Raw genomic sequence first — 17,654 nt, forward strand, 5'->3', positions numbered from 1 at the left:
CTGCAGGTATTGTGCCTTCTGTTTCTTTTTCATTACAAAAACATATTGATTCAAGTTTATAAAGTCACAACTATGTCACTGTGATTTGTGTAACACACATTCTGGAACATGTTCCAGGAATGTCATGAAACAGACAGCTTTAAATACTTACTCTAGCTCATCTTTCAAGACTTGCATGCCAACAACAACACCATCTATCCAATCTGTTTTTATTTCACTTTCATGTAAAGATTTCTCCACAAAGGATATCATCTGCCATGATTTCTCCACAAAGGATATCATCTGCCATGTAGGCAGTGCAAGAGGAATTCCACACTCACATTTGGGTAATCAAGTGGATTCTGTGTCTTGTCAGAACCAAGCACAACCAACCCAATTTCATCTTTACCACTGGTAAATATCTGGAAACATATTAAATGGTAAAAATAAGTTTTGTTTATAACAAGTTGTATACCAATAAAAACATCACACACAGATACTCTTTATAAAATTATTTAATTGGATTGATAAAAAATCTACTCACCAAGCAGTGGCAGAACAGACACATAAAAGACTGTTGGGATAGGCAAGCGTTTGGAGCCAGTGACTCCTTCTTCAGGCTGAAGGGTTGCAGGGGAAGCAAGAAGGGTGAAGGAAAAGGACTGGAGAGGTCTAAGAAAAGGGGTAGATTTTGAGAAAGCTACCCACAACCGTGGGTCATGGGTGACTTACCGTACAGGATTATAAGGAAAGACTAATTGTTGGGGACTGCATCGGGCAAGATTCGGAAACCTGAGAGCTTAAAGGTGGAAGACAGGGTAATATGCAAGACAGAGATTACTACTAAAACTGTACATGAGTTAATAAGAGTGAGAAGCTAAGTTTATTGTATGCAACAGCTGTGGGAGGGGGCAGTGAAAATAGATGGAAAAGACAATGAAAGATGTAGAAAGCTATAACGGAGTGAAGCAAAGAGTAATTACAGTGAAGAAAAGCTGATACAGGAGAAATTAACGTAAATTAAGGCAAGGTGGGTGGTGAGAACCAAGGACACGTTGTAGTGCTAGTTCCCACCTGCGGAGTTCTGAGAAACTGGTGTCTGGCGGAAGAATCCAGGTGGCATGTGTGGTGAAACAATTGCCGAGGTTACGTATGCCATGTTGTAGAGCATGCTCTGCAACAGGATATTGCGCGTCTCCAGTATATACACTATGCCTGTGCCCATTTATCCTAACTGATAATTTGGTGGTAGTCATGCAGATGTAGAAAGCTGAACAGTGTTTACATAATAGCTGGTATATGACATGTGTCGTTTCTATTTTTCGCCTGATCCGCAGTTCTGGGTGACTTTCCCAAAATCTACACCTTTTCCTGGAACTCTCCAGGCCTTTTCCTTTACCCTTCTTCCTTCCCCTTCAACGCTTCTGTCTGGAGGAGCCACAGGCTCCGAAAGCTTGCCAATCACAACAGTCTTTTATGTGTATGTTCTGCTGCCGCTTGGTGAGTAGATTTTTTATCTATTCAATTAAATAATTTTATCAATAATTTATTGTTTATGTAGTTATAGTTACTCTTTATAACCTACTTAAAATACATCACGTACCCTCCTCTCCACAATTCTTCGAACACATAGTTTTGCCTTTTGTAAAAAATCACTGCGTTTCTGTATAACATACTTGGAGTCAAAGTGTCCAACATCTATTACAATTATAAACAGAAGAAAGAAAGTCATTGTATTTATTGGCAGTATTACGCAATCAAACATTTTGAAAGAGTTCCAGTGGTATAAATTTACAATATCTTACAAATAAATATATACGTTTATTCTTTAAATCAGTTCTTAGCAATAACATAATAGTATAAATTGCAGAATCAATATAGCCAATTTTAATGTAATGACTGCAATACAAATACAAAATAACAGCGGTAAGTTATAACAAATGAGAGAGAGAGAGAGACAGAGAGAGAGAGAGAGAGAGAGAGAGAGAGGCATTTAGACAATGTTTCATTACAGTGTGAAACTTATTAGAATTAAAATGAAGCCATAGTGAATTATTACATTCCAAAAATAATAATTATTCTGTTCTTTCACCCCAAAATAATACTTTCATTAGGTAATATATACTTTTAATTTCAGAAATTTTTACAACAGCTCTGAACTTCACTGCTTCGACGAAATTATTACATGTGTCAATGAATGAGGGTTGATAACACTGCTTCAGTCATTCAATTGTTCGTCATGTGATATTCGCAATGTTCTTAATAACTTCTTATGTGAAGTTCTATCATCAAAAAGATAATCTACGTAAGTTTTAAAACTCACGAATCTTTAAACAAAAACTTGAAAATGGGTATATCAGTATTTTGTAGATTCTAGCATTGCTAGATTTACTTTTAAATTTTAAAGTATATGAGCAGATTGAGCGACTTTCCATCCAGAAAATTTGCTGTTGGCAAGACCTCACTACAAAGAAAAATGGTCTTTCCGGAGTCAAATGCTAAAAAATACATAAATACCAGCATTGTAAGTGATACAAACAGGTATTAAGCAACGGGCATAAATATCGTTCTGCTTGACGAGAAAAAAAGTAGGTAGATGAAAGAGTAAATTGGGTGTTCACTTTTCAGATGAGATCATGTCCCCCATATGTGAAGAAAATAGCCAATATGTAAAGAGAATTACAGATAAAAAGTTTTCTAGAATGAGATTTTCACTCTGCAGCGTAGTGTGCACTGATATGAAACTTCCTGGCAGATTAAAACTGTGTGCTGGACCAAGACTCAAACTTGGTGATCGTAACCCCAGACCTGTGTTGCCGTTTTGGGAGGTAGATCTCGTATCTGGAAAGAGGAGATGACAGTTAGGGTACAATGGGCGAGCAGCTGCCATCAATTTTTGATGGTGCAGAACCCACAATAGTGGAACTGCTGCCTAGTCCAGAGGCACCTGTTACCAGTCTTACCCCACAATAGTGTATCGAATCCAGACGTAATGTCGAAGCTGATAAAAAGTCATATGAGAGATTCCTGTAATCTAGGTGTGACTGCACCAATGCTGCATACAGCCGTATCAAAGTAGAGTGGACCACACCGCGGTCGGTGTCGCTGAGGCATAGAAGAGCATTCAGGTGCGACCTACATGTCTGCTTTAGTTGACAAAGACGGGGAAGCCATGTCAACTAGGCATCAAAGACCGGTCCTAAAAAACACAATGACAGAAATGCATAACGTACGTCATGGCATTAAAAAAATGGATGCTATGAGTGAAAGCCCAGGATTGTGCTTGGTGTATTGCTCCCTGCATTCTGCCTCCAGCAATAGCCGTCGCGGACGAACAAAAAAGATGGGGACACCATATGTCATGCAGCTGCCGCCAGATCATTGATAGCCACAAAAAGGAGAGCGACACTCAAAACAGAACCTTGTGCAAGCCCCTTCTCCTGCAGGGGGGGGATGCTACAGGAGGCACCAACCTGTACCCAAAAAGTGTGACATGGAAGAAAGTTCTGGATAAAAATCAGGAGTGGGCCATGGAGGCCCCACTCCTTTAAGGTGGCAAGGACGTTATGGCACCATGTGGTATCATAAGATATATACGCAGATCAATGAAAACTGCAACAAGGAACTGATGTTGAGCAAAAGCTGTTCAGATAGCACACTTCAAGTGGACTAAATTATCTTCAGTAGAGCGCCCTTGGCGAAAAGCACCCTGGATCGGAGCCAAAGATCCGGGGATTCAAGGACACAATACAGCCTTCGACTAACCATATGTTCAAGTAACTTGCAGGACACTGAGTAAACAATCTGGACGACAGCTGTCCGTTTGAAGAGGCAATTTATCTGATTTCAAAATTGGAATAACGGCATTTTCTCGCTACTGGGAAGAGAATTCTGCATTGCACACGGGATGGTTAAAGAAAGGCCAGGTACACTGCTGGAAAAATTTGCAACACCAAAAAATAATTAATGTAGAGTAATGAAATACCAGGAATATATTTGTTGAGACAACGTATGTAAAGTGATTAATGTTGCAGGATCAGAGATCAATGTGAGTATGAGATAAGCCACTGCAAATGTAAATGTAAATGCTGGTACGCTGTTGTACATGTGTCATGTGTCAGTTTGTGGGATGGAGTTCCTGTTGCACTTGGTTGGCCAATATAAGGACAGTTAATGATGTTTGTGGATGGGTTGAAGCTGTCATCAGATGATGTCCAATATGTGCTCGATTGGAGGTAGAGCTTTACAGAAGTCAAACTGTGTTGTTAAAAAGTTATTCTCTGAATGGTGGTTCACCATTCTAAGTGGATTTAGGTTGAAATACTATGCAGAGATGAAGAGGCTTACAAAGGCTGGAATAGGCTGGTGAGATGCACCAAAGCAGTAGTTGGATGAAGACCACAACAGCAGACTTCAACTCAGTTTATTGATGGAAATCCAGCTCTTGCCGAAATTAGCTCTCTCTCTCTCTCTCTCTCTCTCTCTCTCTCTCTCTCTCTCTGACACCCACACACACACACACACACACACACAAAAACACACACACACACACGCACACACACACACACACACACACACACACACACACACTCTCTCTCTCTCTCTCTCTCTTCCTTCTAGCTACCACTCCATCTCTCTTACCAGTGTGTTCGCAAGGTGATGGGACATATGATTCATGCCCGGATGATATGGTGGCTCGAGTCTCACAATTTTTGATGGATGCACAGTGTGGCTTTCAACACGGCATTCTGCAGTTGACCGTCTCATTATTTTGCCCACCCATGTCAAGAATGGTTTTCTGCAGAAATCCCAGACTGTCGGCGTGTTTTTCGATTTGGAGAAGGCCTATGACACCTGCTAGAGAGCTAGTACCCTCCATACTCTTCACATGTGGGGCTTCCGTGGCCACCTACCCTGTTTCCTTCAGACATTTTTAAAAGACCGAGTTTTCGAGGTGCATGAAGGGTCTGCCTTGTCGGACACCTTTATCCAGGAAAATGGTGTGTCTCAGGGTTCCATTCTGAGTGTCATTCTCATTGCTATCGCCATTAACCCTATAATGGCCTGTATCCCACTGGGCATCTCCGGCTCCCTTCTTTTTGACGATATTGCCTTCTATTGCAGTTCTCTATGAACCTGTCTCACTTAGTGGCATCTTCAGCAATGTCTTGATTGTCTTTACTCCTGGAGCATCGACAATGGCTTTCGCTTTTCCACTGACAAAACTGTCTGTCTGAATCCCACGAACGCTGACTGCAAATTTGTATGTCCGTCTGGTTATTTGACCTGTTGTGCTGCCATTCACAAACAGCATTCCAGGAGGTGTTTTCCTACAGGATAACACTTGCTCACATACTGCTGTTGTAAGCCAACATGCTATACTGTGTCAACATATTGCCTTGGCTTGCTCGATAACCAGCTCTACCTCCAATCGAGCACATATTGGACATCATCTGATGACAGCTTCAACCCATCCACAAACATCATTAACTGTCCTTATATTGGCCAACCAAGTGCAACAGGCATGGAACTCCATCCCACAAACTGACACATGACACGTGTACAACAGCGTACCAGCATTAACATTTACATTTGCAGTGGCTTATCTCACACTCACATTCTACATCTACATCTATACTCCGCGAGCCACCTTACGGTGTGTGGCGGAGGGTACTTATTGTACCACTATCTGATCCCCCCTTCCCTGTTCCATTCACGAATTGTGCGTGGGAAGAACGACTGCTTGTAAGTCTCCGTATTTGCTCTAATTTCTCGGATCTTTTCGTTGTGATCATTATGCGAGATATATGTGGGCGGTAGTAATATGTTGCCCATCTCTTCCCGGAATGTGCTCTCTCGTAATTTCGATAATAAACCTCTCCGTATTGCGTAACGCCTTTCTTGAAGTGTCCGCCACTGGAGCTTGTTCAGCATCTCCGTAACGCTCTCGCGCTGACTAAATGTCCCCATGACGAATCGCGCTGCTTTTCGCTGGATCATGTCTATCTCTTCTATTAATCCAACCTGGTAAGGGTCCCATACTGATGAGCAATACTCAAGAATCGGACGAACAAGCGTTTTGTAAGCTACTTCTTTCATCGATGAGTCACATTTTCTTAGAATTCTTCCTATGAATCTCAACCTGGCGCCTGCTTTTCCCACTATTTGTTTTATGTGATCATTCCACTTCAGATCGCTCCGGATAGTAACTCCTAAGTATTTTACGGTCGTTACCGCTTCCAATGATTTACCACCTATGGCATAATCGTACTGGAATGGATTTCTGCCCCTATGTATGCGCATTATATTACATTTATCTACGTTTAGGGAAAGCTGCCAGCTGTCGCACCATGCATTAATCCTCTGCAGGTCTTACTGGAGTACGTACGAGTCTTCTGATGATGCTACTTTCTTGTAGACAACCGTGTCATCTGCAAATAGCCTCACGGAGCTACCGATGTTGTCAACTAAGTCATTTATGTATATTGTAAACAATAAAGGTCCTATCACGCTTCCTTGCGGTACTCCCGAAATTACCTCTACATCTGCAGATTTTGAACCGTTAAGAATGACATGTTGTGTTCTTTCTTCTAGGAAATCCTGAATCCAATCACAAACCTGGTCCGATATTCCGTAAGCTCGTATTTTTTTCACTAAACGTAAGTGCGGAACCGTATCAAATGCCTTCCTGAAGTCCAGAAATACGGCATCAATCTGCTCGCCAGTGTCTACGGCACTGTGAATTTCTTGGGCAAATAGGGCGAGCTGAGTTTCACATGATCTCTGTTTGCGGAATCCATGTTGGTTATGATGAAGGAGATTTGTATTATCTAAGAACGTCATAATACGAGAACACAAAACATGTTCCATTATTCTACAACAGATTGACGTAAGCGAAATAGGCCTATAATTATTCGCATCTGATTTATGACCCTTCTTGAAAATGGGAACGACCTGCGCTTTCTTCCAGTCGCTCGGTACTTTACGTTCTTCCAGCGATCTACGATAAATTGCTGATAGAAAGGGGGCAAGTTCTTTAGCATAATCACTGTAGAATCTTAAGGGTATCTCGTCTGGTCCAGATGCTTTTCCGCTACTAAGTGATAGCAGTTGTTTTTCAATTCCGATATCGTTTATTTCAATATTTTCCATTTTGGCGTCCGTGCGACGGCTGAAGTCAGGGACCGTGTTACGATTTTCCGCAGTGAAACAGTTTCGGAACACTGAATTCAGTATTTCTGCCTTTCTTCGGTCGTCCTCTGTTTCGGTGCCATCGTGGTCAACGAGTGACTGAATAGGGGATTTAGATCCGCTTACCGATTTTACATATGACCAAAACTTTTTAGGGTTCTTGTTTAGATTGTTTGCCAATGTTTTATGTTCGAATTCGTTGAATGCTTCTCTCATTGCTCTCTTTACGCTCTTTTTCGCTTCGTTCAGCTTTTCCTTATCAGCTATGATTCGACTACTCTTAAACCTATGATGAAGCTTTCTTTGTTTCCGTAGTACCTTTCGTACATGATTGTTATACCACGGTGGATCTTTCCCCTCGCTTTGGACCTTAGTCGGTACGAACTTATCTAAGGCGTACTGGACGATGTTTCTGAATTTTTTCCATTTTTGTTCCACATCCTCTTCCTCAGAAATGAACGTTTGATGGTGGTCACTCAGATATTCTGCGATTTGTGCCCTATCACTCTTGTTAAGCAAATATATTTTCCTTCCTTTCTTGGCATTTCTTATTACACTTGTAGTCATTGATGCAACCACTGACTTATGATCACTGATACCCTCTTCTACATTCACGGGGTCGAAAAGTTCTGGTCTATTTGTTGCTATGAGGTCTAAAACGTTAGCTTCACGAGTTGGTTCTCTAACTATCTGCTCGAAGTAATTCTCGGACAAGGCAGTCAGGATAATGTCACAAGAGTCTCTGTCCCTGGCTCCAGTTCTGATTGTGTGACTATCCCATTCTATACCTGGTAGATTGAAGTCTCCCCCTATTACAATAGTATGATCACGAAACTTCTTCACGACGTTCTGCAGGTTCTCTCTGAGGCGCTCAACTACTACGGTTGCTGATGCAGGTGGTCTATAGAAGCATCCGACTATCATATCTGACCCACCTTTGATACTTAGCTTAACCCAGATTATTTCACATTCGCATTCGCTAATAACTTCACTGGATATTATTGAATTCTTTACTGCTGTAAATACTCCTCCACCATTGGCGTTTATCCTATCCTTGCGGTATATATTCCATTCTGTGTCTAGGATTTCGTTACTGTTCACTTCCGGTTTTAACCAACTTTCCGTTCCTAATACTATACGCGCACTATTTCCTTCAATAAGAGATACTAATTCAGGAACCTTGCCTTGGATACTCCTGCAGTTTACCAATATTACGTTAACTTTTCCTGTTTTTGGTCTCTGAGGACAGACGTTCTTTATCAACGATGATAATATCCTCTCTGGTAAGCCGTCAGGTATTTTATCGTTTCGCCCAAGGGGGGGTCCCTCTAACCTAAAAAACCCCCGTGTGCACGCCACACGTACTCTGCTACCCTAGTAGCAGCTTCCGGTGTGTAGTGCACGCCTGACCTGTCTAGGGGGGCCCTACAGTTCTCCACCCAATAACGGAGGTCGATGAATTTGCAACCATTATAGTTGCAGAGTCGTCTGAGCCTCTGGTTTAGACCCTCCACACGGCTCCAAATCAGAGGACCGCGATCGACTCTGGGCACTATGCTGCAGATATTAAGCTCAGCTTGCACTCTGCGTGCGATGCTGGTTGTCTTCACCAAATCACCCAGCCGCCGGAAGGAACCAAGGATGGCCTCAGAACCCAAGCGGCAGGCGTCATTCGTTCCGACATGTGCTACTATCTGCAGCCGGTCACACCCAGTGCGTTCAATAGCTGCCGGAAGGGCCTCCTCCACATTACGGACGAGACCCCCCGGCAAGCTCACCGAGTGCACACTGGCATTCTTCCCCGACCTACCCGCTATTTTCCTGAGGGGCTCCAAAACCCGCCTAACGTTGGAGCTCCCTATAACTAATAGGCCCGCCCTCTGTGCCTGTCGGGACCTTGCCGGAGAATCGGCCACTGGCCCAACAGGCGAGGCATCCTGTGGTGGCTCGGAAACGATGTCATCACCACTAGGAAGCACCCCGTACCTGTTGGAAAGGGGTAAGGCAGCTGCCACGCGGCCAGATCCCACCTTCGCCTTTCGGCCAGGCACGCGCGAGCCCACCACTGTCCGCCATTCACCCTGGAGTGATGGCTGACCGGTAAGATGCTCACTGCCGGAAGACGCAGCGACATCAGGGGTTCCACGTGATTCCAAGGCCACCGAAGTAGGCATAGGTCTCACCACAGTTGCCCCAACGCCACTACGAGCCGTCGCCTGCGCCTCGAGCTCGATGAACCTAACAGACAAAGCCTCCACCTGCCCCCGAAGAGTGGCCAATTCTCCTTGCGTCTGCTCACAACAACCACAGTCCCTACACATGACTATGTTTACCCTACTCTATACGGTGACAAATTCCCAAGATAATCTTCTGATGAGCTACTCTGATAATCAAGAAACACTCACTGAAATACGAGACGCGAAAACTACGCTAGGTTTTCCCAGAAAAACTATTTAAAAGCTAAGTGCAGCAAATAAGTACAAAAACACTTTATACAAACAGTACTCGCTGCTGCTGGTGCTCTCGCTCTGGCAGTCACAAGACAACTGCTGATTCAAGTGACTAGTGGCTAACGGCCGCGAAACAAACAAAAGACGGTTTTAGGGCGCTTTCTGTTCTAAACGATCAAGAAAACACTAAGAAATCTAACACGAAAACTACGTAAAGTTTTATCAAGAACTGTTAGTTACTATGCAGAGCAGATAAACACAAATAGAATCCCTTCCTTAGTGGAAGGTCGTAAACAAAATGCAAAATAAATGCTTTATACACACAGTACTCGCTGCTGCTGGTGCTCTCGCTCTGGCTGTCACAAGACAACATTGATCTCTGATCCTGCAACATTAATCACTTTACATACGTTGTCTCAACAAATATATTCCTGGTATTTCATTACTCTACATTAATTATTTTTTGGTGTTGCAAATTTTTCCAGCAGTGTACCTGGCCTTTCTTTAACCATCCCTGGTGCAATGCAGAAGTCTCTTCCCAGTAGCGAGAAAATGCCGTTATTCCAATTTTGAAATCAGATAAATTGCCTCTTCAAATGGACAGCTGTCGTCCAGATTGTTTACTCAGTGTCCTGCAAGTTACTTGAACATATGGTTAGTCGACGGCTGTATTGTGTCCTTGAATCCCCGGATCTTTGGCTTCGATCCAGGGTGCTTTTCGCCAAGGGCGCTCTACTGAAGATAATTTAGTCCACTTGAAGTGTGCTATCTGAACAGCTTTTGCTCAACATCAGTTCCTTGTTGCAGTTTTCATTGATCTGCGTATATATCTTATGATACCACATGGTGCCATAACATCCTTGTCACCTTAAAGGAGTGGGGCCTCCATGGCCCACTCCTGATTTTTATCCAGAACTTTCTTCCATGTCACACTTTTTGGGTACAGGTTGGTGCCTCCTGTAGCATCCCCCCCCTGCAGGAGAAGGGGCTTGCACAAGGTTCTGTTTTGAGTGTCGCTCTCCTTTTTTTGGCTATCAATGATCTGGCGGCAGCTGCATGACATATGGTGTCCCCATCTTTTTTGTTCGTCCGCGATGGCTATTGCTGGAGGCAGAATGCAGGGAGCAATACACCAAGCACAATCCTGGGCTTTCACTCATAGCATCCATTTTTTGGCTGCCATGACCTACGTTATGCATTTCTGTCGTTGTGTTTTTTAGGACCGGTCTTTGATGCCTAGTTGACATGGCTTCCCCGTCTTTGTCAACTGAAGCAGACATGTAGGTCGCACCTGAATGCTCTTCTATGCCTCAGCGACACCGACCGCGGTGTGGTCCACTCTACTTTGATACGGCTGTATGCAGCATTGGTGCAGTCACACCTAGATTACAGGAATCTCTCATATGACTTTTTATCAGCTTCGACATTACGTCTGGATTCGATACACTATTGTGGGGTAAGACTGGTAACAGGTGCCTCTGGACTAGGCAGCAGTTCCACTATTGTGGGTTCTGCACCATCAAAAATTGATGGCAGCTGCTCGCCCATTGTACCCTAACTGTCATCTCCTCTTTCCAGATACGAGATCTACCTCCCAAAACGGCAACACAGGTCTGGGGTTACGATCACCAAGTTTGAGTCTTGGTCCAGCACACAGTTTTAATCTGCCAGGAAGTTTCATATCAGTGCACACTATGCTGCAGAGCGAAAATCTCATTCTAGAAAACTCTTTATCTGTAATTCTCTTTACATATTGGCTATTTTCTTCACATATGCGGGACATGGTCTCATCTGAAAAGTGAAAGCAAGCCTGTAAAAGAAGGGGGGGGGGGGGGCAGTTCTCAATTCTTGAGCAGTGACCCTCTTGTTGTTGTTTTTTTTTTTTTTTTTTTTTTTTTTTTTTTTTTTTTTTTTTAAACCTTTGCAATTTGGGTGAGTTTATGTTCAATCCTTGCACCCAATTTACTCTTTCATCTACCTACTTTTTTTCTCGTCAAGCAGAACGATATATATGCCCGTTGCTTAATACCTGTTTGTATCACTTACAATTAATGAATTTTTTTTGCATTTGACTCCGGAAAGACCATTTTTCTTTGTAGTGAGGCCTTGCCAACAGCAAATTTTCTGGATGGAAAGTCGCTCAATCTGCTCATATACTTTAAAATTTAAAAGTAAATCTAGCAATGCTAGAATGTATACAAAATACTGATATACCCATTTTCAAGTTGTTGTTTAAAGATTCGTGACTTTTAAAACTTACGTAGTTTATCTTTTTGTGATGGAACTTTACATAAGAAGTTATTAAGAACATTGCGAATATCACATGACGAACAATTGAATGACTAAAGCAGTGTTATCAACCCTCATTCATTGACACATGTAATAAATTCATCGAGGCAGTGAAGTCCAGAGCTGTTGTAAAAATTTCTGAAATTAAAAGTATATATTACCTAATGAAAGTATTATTTTGGGGTGAAAGAACAGAATAATTATTATTTTTGGAATGTAATAATTCACTATGGCTTCATTTTAATTCTAATAAGTTTCACACTGTAATGAAACATTGTCTAAATGCCTCTCTCTCTCTCTCTCTCTCTCTCTCTCTCTCTCTCTCTCTCTCTCTCTCATTTGTTATAACTTACCGCTGTTATTTTGTATTTGTATTGCAGTCATTACATTAAAATTGGCTATATTGATTCTGCAATTTATACTATTATGATATTGCTAAGAATTGATTTAGAGAATAAACGTATATATTTATTTGTAAGATACTGTAAATTTATACCACTGGAACTCTTTCAAAATATTTGATTGCGTAATACTGCCAATAAATACAATGGCTTTCTTTCTTCTGTTTATAATTGTAATAGATGTTGGACACTTTGACTCCAAGTATGTTATACAGAAACGCAGTGATTTTTTACAAAAGGCAAAACTATGTGTTCGAAGAATTGTGGAGAGGAGGGTACGTGATGTATTTTAAGTAGGTTATAAAGAGTAACTATAACAACATAAACAATAAATTATTGATAAAATTATGTAATTGAATCGATAAAAAATCTACTCACCAAGCGGCAGCAGAACATACACATAAAAGACTGTTGTGATTGGCAAGCTTTCGGAGCCTGTGGCTCCTCCAGACAGAAGCGTTGAAGGGGAAGGAAGAAGGGTAAAGGAAAAGGCCTGGAGAGTTCCAGGAAAAAGTGTAGATTTTGGGAAAGTCACCCAGAACTGCGGATCAGGCAAAAAATAGAAACGACACATGCCATATACCAGCTATTATGTAAACACTGTTCAGCTTTCTACATCTGCATGACTACCACCAAATTATCAGTTAGGATAAATGGGCATAGGCATAGTGTATATACTGGAAACTCGCAATATCCTGTTGCAGAGCATGCTCTACAACATGGCATACGTGACCTCGGCACTTGTTTCACCACACATGCCACCTGGATTCTTCCGCCAGACACCAGTTTCTCAGAACTCCGCAGGTGGGAACTAGCACTACAACGTGTCCTTGGTTCTCACCACCCACCTTGCCTTAATTTACGTTAATTTCTCCTGTCTCAGCTTTTCTTCACTGTAATTACTCTTTGCTTCACTTCGTTTTAGCTTTCTACATCTTTCATTGTCTTTCCCGTCTATTTTCACTGCCCCCTCCCACAGCTGTTGCATACAATAAACTTAGCTTCTCACTCTTATTAACTCATGTACAGTTTTAGTAGTAATCTCTGTCTTGCATATTACCCTGTCTTCCACCTTTAAGCTCTCAGGTTTCCGAATCTTGCCCGATGCAGTACCCAACAATTAGTCTTTCCTTATCATCCTGTACTGTAAGTCACCCATGACCCACGGTTGTGTGTAACTTTCTCGAAATCTACCCCTTTTCTTAGACCTCTCCAGTCCTTTTCCTTCACCCTTCTTGCTTCCCCTGCAACCCTTCAGCCTGAAGAAGGAGTCACTGGCTCCAAACGCTTGCCTATCACAACAGTCTTTTATGTGTGTGTTCTGCCACTGTTTGGTGAGTAGATTTTTTATTTATCCAATTAAATAATTTTATAAAGAGTATCTGTGTGTGATGTTTTTATTGGTATACAACTTGTTATAAACAAAACTTATTTTTACTATTTAATATGTTTCCAGATATTTACCAGTGGTAAAGATGAAATTGGGTTGATTGTACTTGGTTCTGACAAGACACAGAATCCACTTGATTACCCAAATGTGAGTGTGGAATTTCCTCTTGCACTGCCTACATGGCAGATGATATCCTTTGTGGAGAAATCTTTACATGAAAGTGAAATAAAAACAGATTGGATAGATGGTGTTGTTATTGGCATGCAAGTCTTGAAAGATGAGCTAGAGTAAGTATTTAAAGCTGTCTGTTTCATGACATTCCTGGAACATGTTCCAGAATGTGTGTTACACAAATCACAGTGACATAGTTGTGACTTTATAAACTTGAATCAATATGTTTTTGTAATGAAAAAGAAACAGAAGGCACAATACCTGCAGAAATAGGAAATTTTTTTGTGTGATTTTGCTGTATGAATGTTTTTTACAGTTTTTCAGCTCAATAATTAAGGAGGTATTGATACAAGGCTTTGCCAAAAATCCATCTGTCACCTACAATTCCAGCCCTGTCACTGGCATTCCCTACCCCACAATATGACTGGGCCACCATGAAAGCAGCCACATCATTGTCAAATTCACTGAAACTACTACATAGCAATTTACTTGAGTATGGCTGCTGTTGTGGTCTTCAGTTTGGTTTAAGCACTGCGTCAATACCTTCTCTTCATAGCACTCGGAGGTCGCGATCTGCGACTGTTTTTACAAATGGCAAGAGAACTTTTCCTCTAGTTGCTTGTTTTTCAGTGAAAGATGCAAATATTTTAGAATGTAGTGCCTTATGTATATCTGTTAGAATAGCCACAAGGTCTGAAAGTTAATTTCAAATGATTGAGCTCTTCTACAGAGTATTGAAATTCACAGATTCTTCCAACCTGGTCCACCAATGTCTTACATACTCCTCTTCCTGTATGGATTGTTTCCAGTATTTGGAGATGAAACATTAGGCAGCAAAACGTGCCTTATAACCAAAATCTAATGAACATATAATTAAATTAACCAAAGATGTAATGTTGCACTCTCAGGTAAGACTAATCTTGAATGCAAAGCCAAAGTGGAAATTAAATGTACGCTGCAACATTCATCTCACTTTTTGTTATTGAAATTATTCACAGTGCCATAGGGAGAACTGAGTTTATGTGTTTTATAGAGTCAGATACACGCTGTGGCACAGGGTGCTGTCCGTTATTCTCCTGACTATGATGTGCAGGAATGGTAGTCTTCCTTCTTCTTTGGTCTCCATAGTGAATTTGATTTTGTGGCGTGTGGAGTTCAGATGTACAAAGAAGTCAAGAAGTTTGTCTCTTCCATGAGGCCAGATGACAAGTGTGTTATCCACATAACAGAAGAAGAAGAAGAAGAAGAAGAAGATGGATTTCCATTTGGATGACATCAGGGCCTCTTCCTCGAAGTGCACCGTAAACATATTCACAATCTCTGGTCAGAGTGGGCTGCCTATTGTGACTCCATCTGTTTGCGGGAGGGGGATGTGCCACGAGTCAGTGAAGTGGGAAAGTTGACCAAGTAATATGCGTGACGTGTCATACCTCGACCGATATTGAGAACAGAATAAAAAATTCAGAGGCATTACTTTTCAGCACTCCCATGCATATTCTGTATGCAAGAAAAGCTTATGGAGCAGGTTTCTCATTCAGAAATTCTATTTCAGTGTTGGTTGTTTACATGAAGACCGTGTTAAGCATAATGGAAGAAGGAGAAATGTTTATAAGCATTCCAGATTTGGCAGTGGCAGGCTCATGGTCTGCTGAGGCTCTGGTTTATTGTTTCACTATATTGCTGCTTGCATTGCTCAGAATCTCATTTTGTGCGAACATAAAACTGGTAGGTTCAGGAGGGCCATGCTAAATGCCTTGCAGGGCCTCAGTAGTGCCACCCAACTAGCACCTGAGAGGGCAGACAAGTGTTCGCTCATGCATACGTGATCCTGCAGTGAAGTTGTGTACATTTAGTCAGGAAGTGGGCTTGTATACAGTGAGACAAGTATCCACACAGACAATGTGATGGCATCTGGAGCAGCACAGACTGTCAAGCCCTTAATGCAGCTCTAGAGAGAGGTGAACTGACAGCGGTGCAACTGACAACAATGCCAGACACAGGAATGGCACTGTGTCATCGTATCAGATGAGTCTCGGTTCTGCAACATCGTCACAATTGATGTACTCGTGTGTGGAGGCTCTGATGCCAACAGACCTGGCCCGATTGTACCTGTCATTCCCATGCGGGTCCAGCATGTGATGTGATGGTATGGGGTGCAACTGGATACATGTCACAACCTCTGGTTCACATAGCCAGTAATTTGGACAGCAGCCATTGCATTTGTGTTTTGTTAAGGCCTATCGCTGTGCCCTATTCTCAAGGGCTCCGTGACGTTATCTTTTAACAAGATAATGCAAGACTACACATCACCTGAGCTGTACTGAGCTACCTCGATACAGAGAGTGTTCCACTGTTGCCGTATCCAGCATTTTCTTCAAATCTGTCACCTGTGTGGAACGTCTGTTCACTGGATGCCAAGAGATGGCTATGCCACCAGTCGCCAGCCACTACAGTTGATGAACTCTGACATATGACATACAGTTGAGTAGCATGAAATGATGTACCCATGGCTGTAATCCAACCTCGATTTGATATCCAGTGTGATGAGAGCTGTTCTGCTGTTCCAGTTTCAATACTGAAATTCATATATTATTTTTATGCTATCCTAACCAGATTGGACTGTGGTGTCATACAGCATAAAATATCTTACAACATGTTGAATCAGTGATGAGAAGTGTAGAACAGCCAGCAGGGGAAAGATGTTGGCAATGAGACAGCTTTTATGTAGAACAGCAGTACAGTGTTTCACAGTGCATAATGCTTCCGCAGATTGAGAACAAAATGTGTGGTTTGCTTTCATCCATTTTCACAAACATAGCCATGAAAAATAATGTTGACATTACTGTGCATTTCACTCTGAGGCATATTGCACTCTGAGAATGTTCATCGAATTCAGTTACTTTGTATTATATTTCAGTAACAGTGACATAATAGCAAATTGGACTGTATGAGTTTTTATGGATTTTTTTTCCAGAGACACCCTACCATTTCTTCAGATTTATTTAATTTGGGTATAAATCCTTTCCAGCATATATGCTGTACACAAAATGTTGAACATAAAATGTAGCTATCTGCTGATTTAACATCTTGCTGAGTATACCAGTACAATGTTTTGTTGTAACAAATAGTTCAATGTTTTTTACACACTTATAAACTTATTTATACAGTTATAGTAATTTATACCATTACATTAATGTTGTACCTTAATGTTCTGGAAGACGATATTATAAGGAGCCTCATACTTTTCCTGGATGATAGAGTTGTCTATAATGAATTATTGCCTGAAAAAAATCTGCACAAATTTGAGTCAGATCATAACATTTCAAATTGGTCCAAAGATAGGCAACTGAGTTTAAGTTTTCAGAAATGTAAATTGGAGCACATCACAAAACAAATAAAAGACAGTATTGTATGACTACATTATCAAATAATCACAGTTTTAATTAGTCAACTCATACAAATATCTGGATGAAATGAAATGGTGACATAGACTCACTTGTAGGCAAAGCAGAATGCAGACTTCAATTCATTGGTAAGATACTGGAAAATGTAATCAGTCTATAGAGGACATTGCTTACAAAATACTTGTGTGGCCCATTCTAGAATATTGCTTAAGTATGACCCATAACAAATAAGGCTAATGGCAGACATTGAATGTATACAAAATAGTGTAGCATGATTGATCATAGATTTATTTGATGCATGGGAGAGCATCAAGAAGCTACTAAAAATTGGAAATGCCAGACAAGTGAAGATAGACGCCAAATATATGACAAAACCCAA

The 17,654-nt window shown here is 41.4% G+C and overlaps 1 pseudogene; it reads left to right on the plus strand.

Annotated features, from left to right (window-relative positions):
- Positions 1-2,455: 2,455 nt before the first annotated feature.
- The window catches only part of LOC124722827, a 57,872-nt pseudogene continuing 42,673 nt past the window's right edge, over positions 2,456-17,654 (plus strand).

This window comes from Schistocerca piceifrons, chromosome X (assembly GCF_021461385.2).
Source record: "Schistocerca piceifrons isolate TAMUIC-IGC-003096 chromosome X, iqSchPice1.1, whole genome shotgun sequence".
In the NCBI taxonomy this organism is placed as follows: domain Eukaryota; kingdom Metazoa; phylum Arthropoda; class Insecta; order Orthoptera; family Acrididae; genus Schistocerca; species Schistocerca piceifrons.